The sequence below is a fragment of the Camponotus floridanus genome, unplaced genomic scaffold, assembly GCF_003227725.1.
Source record: "Camponotus floridanus strain SB8 unplaced genomic scaffold, Cflo_v7.5 scaffold35, whole genome shotgun sequence".
NCBI lineage: Eukaryota > Metazoa > Arthropoda > Insecta > Hymenoptera > Formicidae > Camponotus > Camponotus floridanus.
In genome coordinates this window covers 1469664-1489617 of record NW_020229492.1, presented here as the reverse complement: position 1 = coordinate 1489617, position 19954 = coordinate 1469664, and positions in this window count along the sequence as shown.

The window sequence follows — 19954 nt, the reverse complement described above, 5'->3', positions numbered from 1 at the left end:
GCGCGCGGCAGAACCGTGTGCTTCCCTCCGCGAGGATTGGCTCCCCGGATGGGGAAGGGATGAAGAGAGCCAGGTGGATAGCAAAGCGGGGGTTGTTTTTGCTCCGAGCCGGTCGAGGGTGAGAGCGACGGTGGTCCGTTTATCACCGCGCTTGGAGCGATGAGCCGTGTCTCGGCAGGTGGACACGAAGGGTAGGTATAGACCGATAGATCGAACGTTTTGGCTTTCTCTCTCTCTCCCGATCGGTTGAATCTTTTAACGAGAAATCTCTGGGGGATGATAAGGGGGACGCTCGCAAACCCGCATTTGCCATTTTGAGTGTTCATTTTATTTCGCCTGATGTGTAAATCGACGACTTTTCGCGCGTAAACCGTATTATTTTCCAAATGAATTTCCCTCTTTATATTTATATATATTATTTATATATATATATTTCCCTCTTTATATTTATGTGATAAACTGAACAAAAATATTTTAATAAAATATTACGTACACTGAAAAAAATCGTTTGATTGTACCAACAAGACGTATACGATTGAAGGCGTTTTGATTAAATCAAACGAGAATTTCTAGTTATCATGATAAGACTGAATTTTTTATAATTAGAACGTTTATTTCTTTGCTGCTTTAAGGAAATTTGAGGATGTAAGGATCTTTCAACTGTATGTGTGGCTTTGTTTGAAAAAAATTTTAATATAAATTTAATATAAATTGCAATATATTTTAATATAATTTATCAGTATTTATTTTTAATATAATTTATCAATATATTTTATATAATAATATATTGCAATTGTATACTGAGAAAAGTCGTTTGATTGTATCAACAAGACGTATATGATTGAAGACATTTTGGTTAAATCAAACAAGAATTTCAAGTTATCGCGATAAGACACGATTTTTTATATAACTAGATTTTTTATAACTAGAACGTTTAATAGATTTTACTATAAGGATTTGGTTAATATTTTCTGGTTGGATCTATAAAATTTCTTGTTACATTAATTTCTTTGCTTGCTTCTTAACTTCACTCGTATTCAATATTTGCCATGAAATGTATATAAAGAACTAGTATTAACATTAAATCCAAAGTATATTTTTTTTCTCTTACGAGCAGTAGTGCCAGAAAGAGGACGCTAGCTCTATGATTGTGTGTGTTCGAGCTGCATCCTGTTCTTGCATCACTGTTTATTAGTTTAATTTCTAACAATCTGAATTTAAAATAATTTATTCACTAATTTGGATTGAATTTATCCAATAATCTTGTTGGAATTCAGAATATTAAACAGACTTTTGAGATTAGATAGAAAAAATTTGAAACGACTTGATGTTGGCAAGTTTAGTATTATTAACCAGAAAATTTGGTAAATTTAACAGAAAGAAATTAATCAGATTCATCTGGTAATTCTTACAAGAATTCTGATTCGTCCATTTTTCAACAGACTGGTTGAATCTACCAGAATTCTAATTAATGCAACCAGTTTTTCTCACTGCGTAAACCGTATTATTTTTCAAATGATTTTCCCTCTTTATGTTTATGACGGGATAAACTAAAAAAAAAATATTTTAATCAAATATTACGTACGATCATAAATAAACGTACACGCTTCTCGTGCGCGTTGCTCGCTTCTCTCGCTCTTTCTGTCTCTCTTTTTTCTTTCTCTCTTGAATTATTTAAATTTTAAACGTCAAGTTCATTTTTCTCGAAGCTACGTAAAGCTGTTTATGTAAATATATTACCATGTTTTCAACTATATAATTGTGAATTTGATAAATATATTATTAAAGAGAAGAATTAAAATTTAATTAATAATTAATTAAACATATAATAATATAATTAATAAATAAATTAATAATATATTAAACATATAATAACTTTAGTTTTAAAGATAAATATCTCATTTTTTATAATGAGATATAAACTCTCAATAATTTTAGTTTCATCGGTTAATCTACTTTATTATCTTTTATAGCAGCCTATTTGATCGACTTGATTAATTAATCTACTGGTAACTACGTTTCAATTACATTTTGCCAATTAAACTAATTGCGTAACAGATAGGAATACGAATAATCCAACGAGTGCTGTATTTTGATATATCTATCAGGAACCGGAAATTAAATCGATTGAAATTCGTTGATATTGCCTTATCGTCACGAAATAAGCTTTATATGTACGAGCTTTTAAAGCTATATATACGAGCTTTTAAAAAGCGTACACATTTAGACGAGAAAAGTAAAGAGAGATTCGTTAAGTTCAAATTTAATAGGATTTTGAAGAAGAAGATGGCGAAAAAGACGATTGAGCTCGTGTTGTCGCTTCAGGAACGCGAATCCAGACTGCGAAAAATGTAATCCTCTCTGTCGAGCACATATTTCGTATAAAGAAAGAAAAAAAATGAAAAGAGTAGCTTATATTTCTGTCGACTAGAAAGATACACAAGTAGGATATGGATCAGATAGGATATGGATAAAAATCGGATAAAAATAAAGAGAGATACGAACGTCGTTGATACAGACGACAGGAGCACAAGAAATCGCGACAGGTGACAAAGAAAGTACTCGAGGAAGCTGTCAGATTAGCATCCGGAGGATAAAAACAAAATATCAAGATCCTTCAGAATTTGGGGCACATTTTGATTTGAAGATATTTCTTGATTCTCGTGTTGGCGAATTTCGTATCATAATGAATTGAATAGCAGCTGCACAAAAGACTGTTAAACGCTGTCCTATTTGCTTTAGCTGTCGCTCCTCCTACTCGTCTTGACAACCTGGTGAAATTAACATGGAAAAGCGCGGAAAACGTCTAGAAATGAGATACTCGGAAGAGATAATAGAATACTCTCTGCACACACATATAAATGTAAGAGGAAACCAAGAGGAAATGCGTTCTGTCTCCGGATAGACAGTAATTTATTATGCCACGTAGAAGAATCTCGACGCATATTGGATAAAAGTATAGAATAATGCATCCTTACACGAGAACGAAAGGCAACGGCCATTAATATTGCCGAGGGATGATGGAGTGCGAGGGAAGAACAGGGCTGGAGTGCAAACTTGAACTTTGCACTGAGAAAAAAATCTGGTTGCATTAATTAGAATTCTGGTAGATTCAACCAGTATGTCTGTTGGAAAATGGACGAACCAGAATTCTTGTAGGAATTATCAGATGAATCTGATAAAAATTTCTCCCTGTAAAATTTACCAAATTTTCTGGTTAATAATACTAAACTCGCCAACACCAAGTCGTCTCAAATTTTTTCCATCTAATCTCAAAAGTCTGTTTAATATTCTGAATTCCAACACGATTATTGCATAAATTCAATCCAGATTATTGAATAAATTATTTTAAATTTAGTTTGTTAGAAATTAAACTGATAAACAGTGATGCAAGAAGAGGATGCAACTCAAACACACACAATCAGAGAGTTAGCGTCTTCTTTCTAGCATTACTGCTCTTAAGAGAAAAAAAATATACTTTGGATTTAATGTTAATACTAGTTCTTTATATACATTTCATGGCAAATATTGAATACGAGTTAACTTAAGAAGCAAGCAAAGAAATTAATGTAACAAGAAATTTTATAGATCCAATCAGAAAATGCTAACCAAATCATTATAGTAAAATCTATTAAACATTCTAGTTATAAAAAATCGAGTCTTATCATGATAACTAGAAATTCTTGTTTGATTTGACCAAAATGCCTACAATCATATATGTCTTGTTGATACAATCAAATGATTTTTCTCAGTGCATAAATACATTTTTGTACACTGAGAAAAAATCTGATTGCATTAATTAGAATTCTGGTAGATCTTCAACCAGTGTCTGTTGGAAAATGGACGAACCAGAATTCTTGTAGGAATTACCAGATGAATCTGATAAAAATTTCTTCCTGTTAAATTTACCAAATTTTCTGGTTAATAATACTAAACTCGCCAGCACCAAGTCGTCTCAAATTTTTTCCATCTAATCTCAAAAGTCTGTTTAATATTCTAAATTCCAATACGATTATTGCATAAATTCAATTCAGATTATTGAATAAATTATTTTAAATTCAGATTGTTAGAAATTAAATGGATAAACAGTGATGCAAGAAGAGGATGCTGCTCAACACAATCAGAGAGCTAGCGTCCTTTTTCTGGCACTACTGCTCGTAAGAGAAAAAAAATATACTTTGGATTTAATGTTAATACTAGTTTTTTATATACATTTCATGGCAAATATTAAATACGAGTTAAATTAAAAAGCAAACAAAGAAATTAATGTAAGAAGAAATTTTATAGATCCAACCAGAAAATGCTAACCAAATCCTTATAGTAAAATCTATTAAACGTTCTAGTTATAAAAAATCGAATCTAATCATGATAACTAGAAATTCTTGTTTGATTTAATCAAAATGCCTTCAATCATATACGTTTTGTTAATACAATCAAACGATTTCACTTAGTGCGCCAAGCAGAAAAATCGGGGAAAATAGCGCGGAAAAGGATCACGAAAGAATAGAAATTTTCAAGAGATTTCAAAGAGATTCGCTGCGACGAGATTGGAATGTTTAACGATAATTGCTGGGATATCGAGAACGCAACGAGGCGGACGATGGGAGGAAAACGTGCTCGTTGACAGATGCCTCATTTGTCATATATAATATTCTTTTCTACAACGCGATACAAATGACAAGAAAAATTCGCGTCTGATATTAAAAGAACTGATGGACCAAACTGACGCGATTAAACAGCCCCGATATCGAATCGCAATTCGCTCAGCATCTCGACGCTCGATTTCTCAGTCCATCGACTTCAATAGGCGATACGATCCGCGAGGTCGCTAGACTATCACGATGCCAGGTGGTATCGGATCAGATGCACCTCGCAAGGTGGAGCGAGATAAAACGAGCGAGCGGGACGAGGACGCGACCACGCGATAGAGCAGCAGCGGGGAATAAAGGGAAGAGGAAGAAGGCGAGGACGCGACGCCGGCGCGGCAGGAATCCCGTAGGTCAAGGTCACCCACCATCGGCCATCATCGAGGCCAACCAAGGGGTGGCCGTTACGGCCCTGGAGTCCCGCTCCTAAACGTCGACTGCGAGCGAGCCTCGTGCAGGACGATCTTTCGAGCCCCCTTCATCCCTCTCGCCACCTTTGTCCCTTCATCCCTCTCTTCCCCTGAAATCGATATATCTACCTACCTACTCTCGACAGCTCGACCGATCCGCGCGCAGGCAAAACAGGGCATCCTGATGCGCCACGCAATGCGGCTGCAACGCAATTTCGATGCGTACGACACGTGCCGCACATCGTCGCGTCGCGTGCGGCTCGTAATAACGCACGGTCTGATGTTGTCACCAAGGAACAAAATTTGTCATTGTCATGTGAGCGATATGACGCGACATTTTCGTGGATGCAGATCGAGAGAAAAATTAAAAATTTTTTTTTCTTTAAGAGGGGAGCCTCATCTTCCAAATTTACACGATACGTCCGATGTTATTTTATATCCGCGGACGAATCGGTGATGTAACGTGCGTCTCATATTAGATGATCGATATTATGTTGCAAGTCCTGTGAGACAGATCCGTATCCGGAAAATTGAATATCAGAGCAGACACGCGCAAGTTACCTATTTAGTCTTTCAAGACGACGTAAAAGTCGACAGTCAAGGTCGGAAAAGACATGGAAGACGACGAGCACCTCGGGAGTGTATTTTGCGAAATTGTTCGCGATTGATGTTCTATCGATCATCGGCGTTTCCAGTTGATTACATGTACGATTCATTTATTCCGAGAGTGACATAAGTCGTGTCTTTACACGCAAACTTTGCAAACTTAAAAAGTTTGCTCGAATCATCTCGACCGTTGCTTTTTAATGTATAGAATACATTGTTATTCATCTTTTAAGGATGTCTTGGACTTATTTTCAAAATATTGAGAATTTAATGAAAATTGTACAGAATGTCCTTACATGTTTAGAATCTTCAGTACAATTTTTAAATTGATTCACTAAAGCGTTTACAAGTTATAATTTGCACCGAATTAACATGTGTTCTTATGGAAAGCATATAATCACGTCGATTCAAATGACAAAAACACATGGAAATAATATTTAGAATTTGTTTAAAATTTGCAAAAGTTTAGATACAGAGGAAATATTTGGTCAAATAATATTATACAAGTACTAACTTGTTAAAAAGATATTAAATATAATTCAATGAAATTAGCCATGTATCTGTCACAAGGCGAAATTCTCTGCCAAAAGTTAATCATTTCGATTAAGAATGTTTTGTACCTATTTTCTAAATACTGAGAATTTAATGAAAATTGTACAGAATGTCCTTACATGTTTAGAATCTTTAGTACAATTTTTAAATCGATTCTCTAAAGCGTTCACAAGTTATAAGGATTTTAATTTGCACCGAATTAACATGTGTTCTTATGGAAAACGTATAATCACATCGATTCAAATGACAAAAACACATGGAAATAATATTCAGAATTTGTTTAAAATTTGCAAAAGTTTAGATACGGAGGAAATATTTGGTCAAATAATATTATACAAATACTAACTGGTTGAAAGGATATTAAATATAATTCAATGAAATTAGCCATGTATCTGACACAAGGCAAAATTCTCTGTTAAAAGTTAATCATTTCGATTAAGGATGTTTTCTACCTCTTTCCAAAATATTGAGAATTTAATGAAAATTGTACAGGATGTCCTTACATATGTTTAGAATCTTCAGTACAATTTTTAAATCGATTCACTAAAGCATTCATAAGTTATAAGGATTTTAATTTGCACCGAATTAACATGTGTTCTTATGGAAAACGTATAATCACGTCAATTCAAATGACAAACACACATGGAAATAATATTCAGAAATTGTTTAAAATTTGCAAAAGCTTAGAGGAAAGATTTGGTTAAATAATATTATACAAATACTAACTGGGTGAAAGGATATTAAATATAATTCAATGAAGTTAGCCATGTATCTGACACAAGGCGAAATTCTCTGCTAAAAGTTAATTATTTCGATTAAGAATGTTTTGTACTTATTTTCAAAATATTGAGAATTTAATGAAAATTGTACAGAATGTCCTTATATGTTTAGAATCTTTAGTACAATTTTTAAATCGATTCACTAAAGCATTCACAAGTTATAAGGATTTTAATTTGCACCGAATTAACATGTGTTCTTATGAAAAACGTATAATCACGTCGATTCAAATGACAAAAACACATGGAAATAATATTCAGAATTTGTTTAAAATTTGCAAAAGTTTAGATACAGAGAAAATATTTGGACAAATAATATTATACAAGTACTAACATGTTAAAAATATATTAAATAAAATTCAATGAAATTAGCCATGTATCTGACACAAGGCGAAATACTCTGCCAAAAGTTAATCATTTCGATTAAGGATGTTTTGTACCTATTTTCAAAATATTGAGAATTTAATGAAAATTGTACAGGATGTCTTTACATATGTTTAAAATCTTCAGTACAATTTTTAAATCGATTCACTAAAGCGTTCACAAGTTATAAGGATTTTAATTTGCACCGAATTAACATGTGTTCTTATGAAAAACGTATAATCACGTCAATTCAAATGACAAACACACATGGAAATAATATTCAGAAATTGTTTAAAATTTGCAAAAGCTTAGAGGAAAGATTTGGTTAAATAATATTATACAAATACTAACTGGGTGAAAGGATATTAAATATAATTCAATGAAGTTAGCCATGTATCTGACACAAGGCGAAATTCTCTGCTAAAAGTTAATTATTTCGATTAAGAATGTTTTGTACTTATTTTCAAAATATTGAGAATTTAATGAAAATTGTACAGAATGTCCTTATATGTTTAGAATCTTTAGTACAATTTTTAAATCGATTCACTAAAGCATTCACAAGTTATAAGGATTTTAATTTGCACCGAATTAACATGTGTTCTTATGAAAAACGTATAATCACGTCGATTCAAATGACAAAAACACATGGAAATAATATTCAGAATTTGTTTAAAATTTGCAAAAGTTTAGATGCAAAGGAAATATTTGGTCAAATAATATTATACAAATACTAACTGGTTGAAAGGATATTAAATATAATTCAATGAAGTTAGCCATGTATCTGACACAAGGCGAAATTCTCTGCCAAAAGTTAATTATTTCGAACAAAATTCGGAATATTTGAGTAAAAACGCAATAAATATTAAAAAATACATCTCTGCACTGTAGCTAACATCAAATTGTAATATTCCATGCAATTTCTCATACTCAAAAGTGAATATATTCGTCAATATTGATTTTTAGCTACTTGCTTTTTGCTGGGATTGTACATACAAAGCAGCCTTAAGGGGATGCCGAGGTCCTGTTTTACTAATAAAATGTTATATTTCATTTTTGTCCGAAATCTTTTTATTAGTCGCACAAAATAACAAATGGTTCTCCACGATTAAAATACATACAGAAACAAAGCGGGAATCTTCTGATTTTATATTAAAAATTTAATAATTTAATTTTTTTTATTAATTTAATAATTTAATAATTTAAAAAAATTGAAAAATCGTAAAAAGGTCATAACAATATTTGCTTAATATAAAAGTTTTGCAGTTTTTATGCACAAAATAAGATAGGTTCCCGCTAGAGATTGTATAAAGGAATATAAATGAACTTTTAGAAATGAGTTTAGAAGTTTAATGAAAAAGATTTCGGTTTATTTATCGAAATCTTTTTCATTAGGTTTCTAAACTCATTTATATTCCTTCATACAATCCCTCATTTATATTTCTTCATACAATCTCCAACGGGAACCTATTTTATTTTGTACATACAAAGCAAATACTGTTACGATTTGACGCCAGAAGCCGATGAAAAACTGTAACTTTCAATTTTTCCTTAATTTTTAATATAAAACCAGAAAGTTACCGCTTTGTTTCTGTATGTACTTTAATCGTGGAGGAGCATTTATTATATCTGTGCAATTAATAAAATAATTTCGGACAAAAATGAAATATGACATTTTATCGGTAAAACAGGACTCTGGCATCACCTTAAGTCTGAATTTGTCTCAAAGAGAAGTCACGTTTCTTCTTTCAGAATTAACTTCCGGCACGATTTCAAGCGTAGCTAATGCGATGAGTAACAAAGAGAGAGATTACGGTGGTTACGTGCTTTAAGGCTGTAATAGGATCGAGCGAATTTTTGTAAGCGCTTGGCAAGCAAGATTTAGTAAGGCCATTCGGTCAACTGCGCGAATAAACTGCGCATTTCGCAAGAATATGCACACGATATCCACCGTTCTGTAAAACAGAATGTGAACTTTTGAATATTCAACAGTATGTAATACACTCCTAAAGGACTTCTATTTTCATTCGCTTCAATTACGAGGAATATAAATAATTTCGCCTTGAAAGGAAAGAGAACGTTGGCTCAAGGTGCAATTTTCAAGGTACCTTTGCGAAATTAAACTCTCGCAATTAAATTAAAACCATATATGTATATATGTTCAGTGAAAGGTATCCTATCAATTTTTCCGATTGGCCAAAGGTTATCGATTGTCGCTGTTCACATATGCTGTCAACGTTGTTCGAATCCTTATGCTTTATGTAGGCGTTAAGGATGTTTTGTACCTATTTTCAAAATATTGAGAATTTAATAAAAATTCAGTACAATTTTTAAATCGATTCACTAAAGCGTTCACAAGTTAGAAGGATTTTAATTTGCACCGAATTAACTTGTGTTCTTATGGGAAACGTATAACCACGTCGATTCAAAAACACATGGAAATAATATTCAGAATTTGTTTAAAATTTGCAAAAGTTTAGATACAGAGGAAATATGTGGTCAAATAATATTATACAAATACTAACTGGTTGAAAGGATATTAAATATAATTCAATGAAGTTAGCCATGTATCTGACACAAGGCGAAATTTTCTGCCAAAAGTTAATCATTTCGATTAAGGATGTTTTGTAGCTATTTTCAAAATATTGAGAATTTAATGAAAATTGTACAGGATGTCCTTACATATGTTTAGAATCTTCAGTACAATTTTTAAATCGATTCACTAAAGCGTTCACAAGTTATAAGGATTTTAATTTGCACCGAATTAACTTTTGTTCTTATGGGAAACGTATAACCACGTCGAATAACAAAAACACGTGGAAATAATACTCAGAATTTGTTTAAAATTTGCAAAAGTTTAGATACAGAGGAAATATTTGGTCAAATAATATTATACAAGTACTAACTGGTTAAAAAGATATTAAATATAATTCAATGAAGTTAACCATGTATCTGTCACAAGGCGAAATTCTCTGTCAAAATTTAATCATTTCGATTAACAAAATTCGGAATATTTCAGTAAAAACGCAATATTATAAAATAAATATTAAAAATACATCTGCACTGTAGCTAAGATCAAATTGTAATTTCTCAAAATACACCAAAAGTGGATATTCATCAATATTGATTCTGAGCTACTTTTTGCTGGGATTGTACATACAAAACATCCCTAATCGTCGATCGATGAATTTAGCTGCATTATCAAACCGTACTGTTCTCTTGTATATTCGTGATATATAAAAATTATTTCGCTATCACTGTCGTTTCCCCCCATCCCCGAATCGGAAACTTGACAAAATTCCCCTGCGTCTCGCTGCATCGCATGATCGTGTCGTGCATCTATTGTTGCCTGGCACTTTCGTGCTTTTCGCTTTAATTAATTCAGACAATATCGCGTGTCTATGCCACCGTAATTTCCATGTTTGAGTATAAAAGAACACGGGTTAGCGTACAAGATGCGACAGAAAGTAATAGACAGAAAGCCGAACGGGTGAAAAAAATAAATAAAATCAACATGTACGTAATTTTGTTCCAACGAAAAGTAGAATATCCGGTAAAATTTCACTCACATCGAGAGACACGGTTCGTGTCACGGTCTCATGCCATGTTGCATGCGCAACAAACAGCGAGGTGAATCGTATGCCACGTGGGTATAATAAAAATAATATAAATGCGGTTCTCATACATCTGAAAAATAAAATTAAATATTTATAAAATTAAATATTGCCATTAACGATAATAGAATAATATATTTAAATTTTATGTAATTTATTAAAATTTTATTAAAATAATGTGAGATGTAACAGATATCGCAAAATGAATATGTTGTCAAGTGTAAAATATTTATTTCAGCAATCAAATAATTATTTAATTTTTTTCTATACAAATTACAAACAATATTAATGCGACTATTAATATCCAACAAATTTAACGAAAGAACTATTTTATTCTTAAATATTAATTACACGGTAAAAAACATTTTGTATTTCTGTTAAAATTTTCTCGTGTAAAAATTTTTGTGTTAAATTTTTAACATACTCTTATGTTAATGTAACATATTATCGTTGCGTTATTTTGACATTTCTGCGTTGAGTTAATATTCCATTTTTAAGAGTTAAAACAACACAATTAATATGTAAATGCACGAATTTTTGATGAAATATATGTTAAAATGAATAGATAAATTGTATTATTTTGCTCTCTATAACAGTTTCTCTATAACATATGTTAAATCAACATATCTCTTCTGTTATTTATCATAAAAACGTAAAAATAACATTTTCTTTTAATTAAATTTAACATTATAAATGTGTTAATTTAACATAAACTTTATTTCCAGATAAAGTTTAAATGTTACACTTTTGTATTAATTTTTAAACATATTACTTGTGTTATTTATTTACATACTTGCCTTCTGTTAAATTAACATTAAAATTAGAGTGGATAAATTGGGACATGTGAAATATGTTAAATTTAACACAACATTTTTTACTGTGTATAATTATCTTTTAAAGTGCGGTAAAAGATGAAAAAAGAAAATATAAATACTGATGTAAAATACTATGAACTTAGCTTCATTCAATTTTACGAAAGGCAATCGATCAATTTCAAAAAAGGCATGATTTATTAATTATTGCACGAAAGATAATTTATTGCTTATATTAAATCAATATAAAATCGGTAGAAAAGAAGAGAGATCTCTATGATCGATTCGCGATAATGACGACTTGTCAAGGACACTCTCGCACTTATAATGAATAAGATTATTCGATCAATTTATTCAGTAATTGCCGCAAATTACACATTTCATTTATATCTCATAAAGGTCATTTGTCGGCGTTGCTCTAATCGCTTTTCACTTGGAACGCTTTACGAAATAAATTCGCGAAAAATCTATCAATCGTCTCGATCCTTGCTCGAATCGTCGGGGATCGATGTGCGATCGACGGTGTGCTGGATCAACGAGAGATGGAGCCCACGGTATAACAAAGTGGCTTTACTAAAATATGCGTGAAACACAGCAACCGCGAACAGCAGCGATGCCTTGGCCGCGGGCAGAGAAAGCTTTGCGCCTCGAAGGCTTCGCGAGTTGGCGGCGCCTGGCTGCTGATTTTGCCTCCGACACGTCGCGTACTGTTGCCTCGTCTTCGTTTCCTTTCACCGTGGCATATGTCACGTCAGGGCCGCATCGACTCGAAGACCCGACTTTTCGAATAACGAATAAGAAACAGAGCGAATCTTGCCCAAGAACTGCTTCCATCTCGCTGAAACATTGTCAACGGGATATTTTGCATTTCTGTCTACAAAATTCTGTAAAAAATTTTTGTGTAAATTTACAACTATTATAGTGGGTAATATTGAGACCAACTATTAAAGGTGTATATTTACATACATTAGTAAATTTATATTTTCATAGATAAAATTATTATCTTAAATGGTATGTGAGCATCATGCACTAATAAATTTACATGTTAGAAGTAAGAAGAAATTTACATTTCTAGAAATGTTTATGTAATGATACATTTTGTATATGTATTTATACAAGTTCACATATTAAATTTAATTTAAAATTACATACATAATTAGTGTAACAATTACGCTATTTATAACGAAAATATATAAATTCATGTACTTTTACAAAAATTAGTTTAGTAAAAGAAATTACAAGGTTAAAAGTGTAATTTTTAAATTTTATATAAATGTTACAAAAAATTGTACATTTAATCCAAAAATAAAACTCAAAAATATAAAATCCAAAAATCCATAAAATCCAAAAATTACACTTTTAATCTTGTAATTTCTTATCAAATATAAATGAATATTTACACAATAAAGAGTAAAATAACTAATTTTTGTAAAAGAATACATGAATTTATATATTTCCGTTATAAATAGCGTAATTGTTACACTGATTATATGTGTAATTTTACATACTTTTTTTACAGTGTAGCAAAGGTCTCTTTTTGCTTCAGTCTGTCGCAATCCATTCCTTGAAAATGAAGATCAGTAGTGAAATCTAAAGTGCATTAGAATTTCGAATCTTGTCGAAGATGATTTTCGCACGCGCTGACTATTTTTGATATGTGAAATATAATTAATATGTATTTTATATATTTGACGATTAAATTATAAGGGTGATGAATTTTAATCTTAACAGGCAAATATTTGGAAAAATATGCGAGATACGAAAAAATGTTTCAGACAAAAATTATGGTTTTAAAAAAGACATAAAATGGTGTAATTAATTTGATTTTAAGTAGTTACTTGAAGATCACGTGAAGGTTACTCTCAATTTTTTAAATAGAACTGCCTATTTTTTATTACATATTCTTGTAGCTTATCTCGAGAGCTTTCCAAAACACTATAATAAAGTAATTCTTCATTAAATAATTTTCGAGTTATAAGGCTTAAAATCGTTTCTTAATTTTACATAAATCGTAAAATATCTTGTAAAATATTCATTTTTCGATTATCTTACCTTAATACTTTTATGTACAAAATAATGAGAGGAATTAATTGGTGTAAAGAAAACACATAGTTGTTTTGAAAAAAATGTAATTTGCAATTAACAATTACATATTTTTTCTTAAAAGTAACTATGCGTTTTCTTTATACCAATTGATTCCTCTCATTATTTTGTACATAAAAGTATTAAGGTGAGGTCATCGAAAAATGAATATTTTACAAGATATTTTACGATTTATGTAAAATTAAAAAACAATTTCAAGCCTCATAACTTGGAAAGTACTTAACAAAAATAAGCTTAATTATAGTGTTTTGGAAAGCTCTCAAGGTAAGCTACAAGAATATCTAATAAAAAATAGGCGATTCCATTTAAAAAATTGAGGGTGGTCTTCACGTGATCTTCAAGTAACTATTTAAGGTCAAATTAATGACACCATCTTATGTATTCTTTAAAACCATATAACTTTTGCCTGAAACATTTTTCCGTATCTCGCATATTTTTCAAAATATTTGCCTGTAAGATTAAAATGCATCACCCTGTGTGTGTGTGTGTGTGTGTGTATATGATTTCTCGACGATTACTATACTCAGATGCCATTACTATTGACATTTCGTTTCACCCTTCCTTTATATCTCGTCTATCGAGCAATCGGGTCGAAATTGCTTACGTTTGCTTTGCTCTGCGGCAAATTAATTTACAGTCATCATTTGCAATCTTGCGGATTTTTGTTGCTTCCGAAAGCACGTCTACGATCCTCATCGAACGATCTTTCTCGCGAGAGGATCGAAGGATAGATCGCGATCCGTCCGCTTTCTAACCGCGTCCCGAGGCGAAAAGCAAAGCGGTTGTAATTACGTGAATCATCGCTGCGCTTTAGAGATCGCAGCCGAGACCCGGGGAAACGTAACCTGCCGTTCGGGGGAAGGAAGAGGAGGTCGAGGATGAAGGATCGAGCGTATCCTAATGCTTCCTACTCTCGCAATCGAGCCAAGATCCTCGACTCTGGAACACGATCGAGGAAACGCATCCGAAGAATTCGACGCAGGAGGAGGGTGCGTTTTCTCGTGACGACGAATTCGCGAAAGCGATGACGTATAACGTCGACACATCAGGTCGAGTTGATCGATCGATCGCGCATAATCAATCAGGATGGAGGAAATTGACAATAAGAATCGCATCGCCATCAAATCGCGTAATTGGACGGTGATGATGGCGCCGCAGAGACGCGGAGCAAAACAGCGTTTTGCACGGTCGTCGGGTTTCCTTTTTTTTTCTTCATTCGACAAAGGGCAAATTCCTGCGCGTGTTGATTCACGAAGAGTCCCCCGACGGAGATGAGGCGAATGTAATAGGCGTCATTGCCGTAAACGAAACGCGAGAGAGAGGTGAATATTATATCGCAAGGCCATTAATTTGAAAACGCGTGCTGAACATGCGTTAGGTCGAGGCATACTTTCTAACAGTTTCGTATTTGCCGTTCAGTGAACATTGTGTCCAAGATTGCGCCATACGAGAGAGGTGCGCGCGATCAGGTTGCCGGAAAATACGAAACGAAACTCGGAAACTCATCATTCTTCTGTTCGCAACGAGTTTGTATTATTCGAGGAAATTCGTGTAATTTTTAATCCAATTTTTTAATTATTCGATATATTGAAGATAATTGAAATAATAAAATTGTACAGTCCAAAGTCTGCATTTCTTTCTCTTGTACTTTTGAAAGAAAATCTACACTGCACAGTAAAAAATTTTTTTGTGTTAAATTTAACATATTTCACATGTTCCATTTTATCCACTCTAATTTTAATGTTAATTTAACAGAAGGCAAGTATGTAAATAAATAACACAAGTAATATGTTTAAAAATTAATACAAAAGTGTAACACTTAAACTTTATCTGGAAATAAAGTTTATGTTAAATTAACATATTTATAATGTTAAATTTAATTAAAAGAAAATGTTATTCTTTTTATGATAAATAACAGAAGAGATATGTCGATCTAACATATGCAAACTATTATAGAGAGAAAAATAACACAACTTATCTGTTTATTTTAACATATAACATATTTCATCAAAAATTCGTGCATTTACATTAATTGTGTTGTTTTAACTCTTAGAAACGGTGAATATTAACTCAACGCAGAAATGTCAAAATAACGCAACGATAATATGTTACATTAACATAAGAGTATGTTAAAAATTTAACACAAAAATTTTTACACGAGAAAATTTTAACAAAAATACAAAATGTTTTTTACCGCGTGAGAAAAATGATTGTTGGAAGTAAAGTGCTTACTAGATCTCCGCGGGATGCAATTTAGCGTCACCTACGTGTCGAGAAATTATAAAAATAAATTTGTTTAATGTAACGCGTCACTATTTGTAATATATATTGTTAACATCGCGCTGAAGAAGGATCAAAAGATGATCCGAAACGTTCGCTTTTTGTTATTATAATATGTTTGTTATTATAATATGTTTTCAATAATAAATATTGAAAAAAGAAAGAAGTGTTACTTCTCTGCGCTCCAATTACCGCGCATTGGCTCTTATGCCATTTTCTTTTTGATTTTTTGATAATTTGTGCCAAGTTTCTAATTATTAAAAATGATTGTATTAACAAGACGTATATGATTGAAGGCATTTTGGTTAAATCCAACAAGAATTTCTAATTATCATGATAAGACTCGATTTTTTATAACTAGAACGTTTCATAGATTTTACACAAGGATTTGGTTAGTATTTTCTGATTGGATCTATCAAATTTCTTGTTACATTAATTTCTTTGCTTGCTTCTTAACTTAACTCGTATTCAATATTTGCCATGAAATGTACACAGTAAAAAATGTTGTGTTAAATTTAACATATTTCACATGTCCCAATTTATCCACTCTAATTTTAATGTTAATTTAACAGAAAGCAAATATGTAAATAAATAACACAAGTAATATGTTTAAAAATTAACACAAAAGTGTAACACTTAAACTTTATCTGGAAATAAAGTTTATGTTAAATTAACATATTTATAATGTTAAATTTAATTAAAAGAAAATGTTATTTTTACGTTTTTATGATAAATAACAGAAGAAATATGTCGATTTCGAACATATGTTATAGAGAAACTGTTATAGAGAGAAAAATAACACAATTTTTCTGTTCATTTTAACATATAACATATTTCATCAAAAATTCGTGCATTTACATATTAATTATGTTGTTTTAACTCTTAAAACTTAATGGCGAATATTAACTCAACGCAGAGATGTCAAAATAACGCAACGATAATATGTTACATTAACATAAGAATATGTTAAAAATTTAACACAAAAATTTTTACACGAGAAAATTTTAACAGAAATGCAAAATGTTTTTTACCGTGTATATAAAGAACTAGTATTAACATTAAATCCAAAGTATATTTTTTTTCTTACGAGCGGTAGTGCCAGAAAGAGGACGCTAGCTCTCTGAGTGTGTTTGAACTGCATCCTCTTCTTGCATCACTGTTTATCAGTTTAATTTCTAACAAACTGAATTTAAAATAATTTACTCAATAATCTGGATTGAATTTATCCAAGAATCTTGTTGGAATTCAGAATATTAAACGGACTTTTGAGATTAGATGGAAAAAATTTTAGATGACTTGGTGCTGGCGAGTTTAGTATTATTAACCAGAAAATTTGATAAATTTAACAGGGAGAAATTAATCAGATTCATCTGGTAATTCCTACAAGAATTCTGATTCGTCCATTTTCCAACAGACATACTGGTTGAATCTACAGAATTCTAATTAATGCAACCAGACTTTTTTCTCAGTGTATAAAAATATATTTACGCGATACCGCTCGCAAGCCACGTTGATCATCACGCTGTGAAATTTATGATTGGCAAAGGGCACATTCCCGGATGCACGATGGTTTCTTCGCCGAGTCATGGATTCGTATAATGAAATGCGTTCCAAGCCGGGATCCACACGGAGAGATCATTCGCGAGCATGCTTGGCATTTACCTCGGGCGGTGACGATGGTGCAATAATCACGTGTGCGAAGAGTTGCGCGCCCAAAATGCCAAGCGAGCCCTTGCCCTCTCTTTCTCTTTCTTTCTTTTACTCTGACATTTAAAAAAAAAAATATTCACACGAATATTCAACCGAATATTACGGCCCGCGGGTGATTATGGCATTGTATCAAGAGGCGGCGTCGCCGCTTTCGAGACACGATTGTGTCACGATATTGCGATATTTCGATATATTCGGTCTATTATTAAGCGCCGATCGCGACAACTCGGCCAACAAACGAGACTGCATCCACGATCGTTTCACTTTCGACCGCAGATGCACCACAACTCGGTGCAGCTCGACGATGAATCTGTTTTGCGTTTAAAATAATATCGCAAAAGCGAATGCAAAATCGACGATATGGCGGAATATTTATTCGCTTCATTTCGCGGCGTTATGTAAAAATCTTAGGTCATCGTAGAAAGCGGCTTGCAGGCAGATTTTCGCGACTGTCGATCGATATAAACAAATATTACATAAAATGATCGTTAGCGATAATACATTGATAGCATCGCTCGCACGACTTTCCACTAGTTACGTTGAAAAACACCTAGTTTTCGATAAAATAGAAAAGAAGGAAATGCGTTCACGATATAATCCCGATTGTAAAAATCCAAGGATAATTTCGAAATCACAATGTTTCGCGCCAATTAAGAGGCAGTTAAGCTTAAGGACCCTCGACTTCCCTCTCGAGGAAGCGATCTTTGCGGCTTAAAGCCGATCAACCAGGAAGTATTTAAGAAACTCGCGATGAGAAAGACAGGTATCTTCATCATTTTTCCGACCGCGTCCGCAATCTCGACATTTTAATCGTATCTTTGAGGGAGTTCAGTTCTCTCGCGATCAATTTTTCCTTCATTTCTTCATCTCGTTTATCGAAACGCCGATCTATGGAAGGAGGGTCGTTATTCTCGCGACCTTGACAAACTTACGTCATCGCTGTCTCTCGTCACTTTCTCATTTTGTCGGCGTAAACCCGCCCAAAATGTCAACGATGCACGTATAATCGTATACAAAAATCCATAAATTAGCCTTGTTTCATTCTCGTTCGAGGAAGAAATTTCAAATTTAACGCGCAATATTTTACAGAGAAATTGAAATATTAATCGTCGCTGTCAATAAAATTACCCGGATTGCCCATCCTTCGCTGGCTTTATTAATTTTACAATATTTCGCGCGTAATCGATTACGTACATGAACTGCTGTTTCAAAGGCATATATTCTATGTAGCAATTATTTTATCATTCCTGTTTCTATATCGTTTACCGTAAATTTTCGCATCGTTGAGCGCAATTTATGTATCTTCAATTAATGGCGATGAAGATAAAATCGACGATAACATATCGTATATGAGAATTTTATGTGAGCGTTTAATCACTTAGAATTGAGAAATAAATTGCCATAAATACTTCTCTTTAAGTTTCCTAGGTCGAGGTCATACGAACTTACCACACCGACATACTAAAAGAATAGCTATACCTTGTACTTTCCTACCACTGAGAAAGTATTGACAGGTTGTTCTTCGTATCACTTCTTATAAGCGAACGATTAATGATAGTCGTAGATCAAAATATCCTCAAGGAGATATCTAGAAATTCATGCAGCTTTCGTAGATGAATTTTACATGATGCTGCATAGACTTGTATCTTGTTCTGTCGCTACAAATTTATACTTGTATACAACGAGTTGGATTTTTAAAAATTATTTTATCATGTCATTTCGAATGCATTATCTAAAGATAATTATTATCTTCGAAGCAACTGATATATTCATATTAAATGTCAAGATCAATAGCGATTCAAGGAATTTGATAGAGTACTCTTCAGCAAGAATTGAGAATTTGCATTTATCCCGGCGATAATAATACACTGAGAAAAAAATCTGCTTGCATTAATTAGAATTCTTGTAGGAATTACTAGATGAATCTGATTAATTTCTCCCTGTTAAATTTATCAAATTTTCTGGTTAATAATACTAAACTCGCCAGCACCAAGTCATCCATAATAAAATTTTTTCCATCTAATCTCAAAAGTCTGTTTAATATTCTGAATTCCAACACGATTATTGCATAAATTCAATTCAGAT